General features: G+C 56.2%; 1 pseudogene; it reads right to left on the reverse strand.

Moving 5' to 3' along the window:
* Positions 1-246: 246 nt before the first annotated feature.
* The window catches only part of LOC131291842 (large subunit ribosomal RNA), an 11,076-nt pseudogene continuing 5,907 nt past the window's right edge, over positions 247-5,415 (reverse strand).

Raw genomic sequence — 5,415 nt, forward strand, 5'->3', positions numbered from 1 at the left:
ATGGAATATCAAGTGTTTAATCACCAAGCCAGCATCCAAACACCAAGTACCCCGGGAGGACCCGATGCGTTGCGACCATCTCCAAGTTCTTGACGAACCCGCAGTGAAAGGCGGTAAGGCCTCTGGGCCGCAACGCTCGCATGTGTTAACCCGCAAACACCACTGACCGGTCGGTCCACCGCAAGGGTGGGTCCAACTAGTCCACACACGGTATGCCGCATGTGCCCCCCGGGGGGAGCACACCGCACACAACCACCAAGCATGGGTCGCCTGAAAGGATCGAAATGTACATCTCTCTTCAATGCGTAGCGCCCAGCCTGCAAACCCGTCGTTTTCGGGTGGTCTTAGGAGTCGAAACTATTCTTGGAAGATCGGCAAGCACAACGCCTTTTCCCACTTCAGGTACTTCGGCGAGCGCACTCGCGATAGGCTCAGTTTGAGGGTTTCCAATAAATGGAAAGAGTCTATAGAAGACTCAATCCGGTCTCGTGATGTTATTAGCCATCTAGCTAACGACTCCTATACATATACTACCAGCCTGGTTCGGTTACGACCTTAGAGGCGTTCAGGCATAATCCGACGGACGTAGCGTCATACCAAAGTCCGCTCGGACTAGTATTGAGCCATTGGTCCGTACCTGTGGTTCCTCTCGTACTGCACAGGAATTCCATTGAGATAGTACTTGCACACCAGTAGGGTAAAACTAACCTGTCTCACGACGGTCTAAACCCAGCTCACGTTCCCTTGAAAGGGTGAACAATCCTACGCTTTGTGAATTTTGCTTCGCAATGATAGGAAGAGCCGACATCGAAGGATCAAAAAGCCACGTCGCTATGAACGCTTGGCGGCCACAAGCCAGTTATCCCTGTGTGTGTGAGCTGTCAAACGCTGTAGTGTCAACACGTGCTGAGCGTCGCTCCGTGTTTTTCATAAAAATTTCGCGTAAAAAGTTTAAAGAACCCACGAAAGTTTGTTGTAATCGTTAAAACTAGTGCCAATCTACAGATTAGTAGTGAAAACCGCATAAAAATCATCGATTTCAACGAAAAATAAGAAAGAAAAGTGTTTGTTTACATTTTGTATGGAGAGCGGCCCGGGGCGTAGCCCCATTTGGGACTACGTGTTTTTCGGTTAAAAAAGTGTCCGGATCCTGGCCGGATGTGGTTTTTTAGATGACAGACGGTGTTTTAAAACGAAAGTCAGAGAAAACCGCATGAAAAAAGACGAATTCAGCGCAAAATAAGTGTAAATAAAGTGAAAGCACGCGGTGCAAAAATTTTGGCAGGTGAAGATTCGATCGTCCATTTTCCAGCCGGATTCGGACTCGAAGATCCGAGCGATTTCACCTAAGCCGAATCGGGCTCCGTGTCATATGATCCAGTTTTTCAAAAAAGGACCGTTGGTGCCGGATTTTCGGGTCGTTCAAATTGACCGTTGGTGGAGTCGGTGGCCGTTAGTTTGAAGTGGCAGTTAATTCAATTCGGTCGGTAATTCAAATTGACCGGTCATCCAAATTGGCCGTTAATTTTATTTGACCGTTGGCGGCAGTGTGTCCCGGATAGGTGTCCCGGCTGGGGGTGAAATGTTTCAAGTGTCCCGGCTGAAATATTTCATGGACCAACCATCCGGTTGAAATGTTTCAGTGAAACTTTTCAAGGTGTCTCGGCTAAGAGTGAAATGTTTCATGTGTCTCGGCTGGAAAATTTGGAGGTTCGATCATCCTGGTGAAATATTTCAGTGTGTCTCGGCTAAACTTGGTTCCGAACTTGGCCGCCAGGCGGCGCCACCAGTACCAGCGGATTGCCAGCATTGCCACCAGGCGGCGCTTCGGGTCGTGGCGGGTGTCTCGGCTCACGGAGATTTCGAACACTGTTACCAGGCGGCGGCACTGGTGCTGAGCTTTTCAACGTCACAACCAGGCGGCGCCTTCAGTTCATCAAGTGTCTCGGCTGGTGGAGATCACCGATTATCAAAACCAGGCGGCACTCTGAGTTTTATGGCGAGTGTATCGGCTGGCGGTTTGCGGATTTGTCAACCAGGCGGCACCTGATCGCAGAGAAGAACTGAGATATAAGCTCAGATTTGGAAAGGGGGAAAAGATTGGTTTGGCCTTTAATTTGTTGGAGTTTCTATTTCGCACCGGTACTTGGGCCTTCCTCCACTCCCCTTCCCCTTCCCACCTTCCCTTCCCAGACACTCCACCCTGGCTCTCCGCAACCTAACCCATTGCCCACAGCGATTTTCAGGGTTGCAGTAGGGGAATGGAGCAGGCATCGGGGGAGCCTTCGACGCGTCGGTCCGTAAGGCTCCGGTCCACCTGTGACGCTACCGCGCCATCGACGAAGGACGACAGGGACGAAGTGATGACTTCTTCAACATCATCGGTTGCCCTGCCGTTGACCCGGCAGCGAAAGGGGGGCAGTGTCGCGCCATCGACTGCGACGCCCACTCGGCCGGTGGTGGTGGTGCAGCGGATGGCCCTGCTAGCCAGCGATATGGAGATTTCAGAGGAGAGCGACGAGGACGAGCTCAACTCAACCGTCGTCCAGCAGGTGGCCGAAGTCCCGCAGCAGGAGCCGACCATCGCAAGCCTCAGCAGCGAGTTGAGGGAGCTCCGGGCAACCGTCGAGACTCTCCTCGCTAAGGTTAGCGAGATGGAGACGGGCCGGGCGACGGCAAAGGATGGCGACGCGGAACTGAAGACAAAGCTGAAGTTGTTGTCTCGTGAAAATCAGGAGCTGAAGCGAGACAACATTAGCCTTCGTGAGCGTGCGGCAGCCAGCGAAAGAGAACTTATGCTGCTCCAAAGTGGACTCCACTCGATGGGAGAGTTGGCGGTAGCTACGCAGCAGCAACAACAACATGTCGTCGACTCCAGTGCTGTTGGGCAAAGCCAGCATCCACCTGGCGACACTCCCAAACGAAAGCGGACCCGGGCAAGGCGCGGCAAGAAAAAAGAGGGCAAACCGACGGGCACGGACGACGTCATCACGCCTGATGTCCCCGAGATCCCGGTCGAGGCCGTCTCGTCCCAGGCCATGGCTCCAGAAAAGCCAAAACCGAAGGCAAAGAAAGCAGCGGCTGTGGCAGCCAAGGTGCGTGCGGAGCCAGCATCCTTCGCTAAAGTCGTGGCCAAGGGAGACAAGAGAGCAGCACCGCAGAAAGCGGGAAAAAGCGCTGCTAAAGTGGAGAGGCCTGCGGTGATCGTCCTCGAGGCCAACGAGGGCAAGGCCTACCTCGACACATACAAGGCAGTGCGTTCCAAGACCAATGTGGATCAGTTCGTGGCGAGGGCTTGCCGCACAGGGGAGCGGAAGCTGTCGCTGTGGCTGAAGCCGAACACGGACTGCGAGAGTGTGCTGGCCGATGTCAGCGAAGCCATCAAGGAGGATGGAGTGGCCCACCTCCTTGTCGACAAGCAGACGGCCGCGATCACAGGAATCGACATGCTGGCGACTGTCGACGACTTGATTTCGGCGATTAAGCGACAGGCGGGGCTGACGGTTCCGGGCGAGGCAGTTCGGCTGTGGCGGCGGTACGACGGGCTGCAGAAAGCCCATATCAAGCTGCCGCGCGGGCAGTGCCAGCTTCTCGACGGTCACCGGGTCACCATAGGGAACACGAGTTGCGTCGTGCAGGCGCTCGCATCGGTCCCTGCAGGAGAGCAGCTCTGCTACCGCTGCTTTGGCAAGGGGCACCGCTCTCGCGAGTGCACCGGCCCTGACTACTCCAAGTGCTGCTTCCGTTGCGGTTCGAAGCAGCACAAGGCCAAGGAGTGCAGCTCGGGCCCCAAGTGCCTTACGTGTTCCGGACAACATCAGACAGGTTCACCGGTTTGCAGCGGAAGTAGCCAGCCGTCATGTTCCCGCTAGCTACGAACACCACTGTTAGAGGGCGTGACGCTGGGTTGAAGATCCTCCAGATCAACTTGGCGCGCAGCAGGGTAGCACAAGACCTCATGCTCCAGACCGCACGGGAGCAAAGGATCGACATTGTGCTGGCGTCGGAGATCTACCGTGTTCCACCCAATAACGGGAACTGGGCGGTGGACTCGACAGCGAAGGCAGCTGTTATAACGACCGGAGCCTTGCCCATACAGCGAGTCTGGGCAAGTAGGGTAGGACTGGTGTCGGTCCAGGTGGCGGGGGTGACCTTCATCTCTTGCTACGCCCCACCAACACCGGGATGGACGGACGAGGACTACCAGCGGCTGCTCGACGAGATCGATATCGAGGCCAGAGCACACCCCCTCGTAGTCTTGGCGGGCGACTTCAATGCCTGGCACGTGCGATGGGGCAGCGCGAGGACGAAGCCGCGTGGTGAAGATCTCGCCGAGGTCGTCGATCAGCTTGACCTGGCGATCTTGAACCGCGGCAGTGTGCCCACGTTCGTCGGCAACGGCAGTGCTACTGAAAGTGTGGTCGACGTGTCCTTCGCCAGTCCGGCCATTGAACCCGGTAACGACTGGCGGGTGCTCGACACTTTCACCAACAGTGACCACAGATACGTGAGATTCAGCGTATCCGCGACACCAGTCAGCAGCGCTTCACCACACCAGCAGAGGCAACCGCAACAACAGCACCAGCATCGCGACCGGCAGCGACAACGCGAGCAGATTGGACCGAGATGGAAGTTGCGTCAATTCCATCCCGAAGCCTTCCAGATCGCGCTCCAGGCTTCCGGGTTTGCCGAAGCGGCTGTATCACCGGCGACTCTCACCGCTGGACTTACTAGAGCCTGCGATGAGGTGATGCAGAGGGCACCGCCAGCGCAGTTTTTGGTGAGACCAGAAATGTACTGGTGGACGCAGGAAATCGGCCTTCTCAGGGAGCAGTGCAAGTCATCTGAGGATGCGATTTTGACCGCCGGAACCGGTGCACAGCGAGAGTCGGCCAGAGAACGGCACAGGAGCTGTAAGAAGGAACTCGCCCGTGCCATCAAGGCAAGCAAGGACCGTAGCTTTGATGAGATGATTGCGGAAGCTGAGGACAACGTCTTCGGCACTGCCTACAAGGTAGTAACGTCACGCCTTAAGGGTAGCCGCGTCCCCCCGGAGCGAGATCCTGCGATTCTACAGCACGTCGTGTCGGAACTCTTCCCGGATCATGGCACTTTTGAGTGGCCTGCACCGGATCTGGTCGATTGGGGGCAGACAACACAGGAGCCAGTGAGGGAGGTGTCGGATGAGGAGCTCTTGGCGATCGCGGCGCGGATGGTGCCCACTAAGGCCCCGGGACCCGATGGCATCATCAATGCGGCACTGAGGGTCGCTGTTCGCGAGCACACGGAGACGTTCCGCCGCGTGTTCCAGGAGTGCTTCGATCAATGCACCTTTCCCGCTGACTGGAAGCGACAACGACTTGCTTTGCTACCCAAGTTCGGAAGACCTCAGGGTGATCCGTCATCCTTTCGGCC

This window comes from Anopheles ziemanni (genome assembly GCF_943734765.1).
Source record: "Anopheles ziemanni chromosome X unlocalized genomic scaffold, idAnoZiCoDA_A2_x.2 X_unloc_16, whole genome shotgun sequence".
Taxonomy (NCBI): Eukaryota; Metazoa; Arthropoda; class Insecta; order Diptera; family Culicidae; genus Anopheles; species Anopheles ziemanni.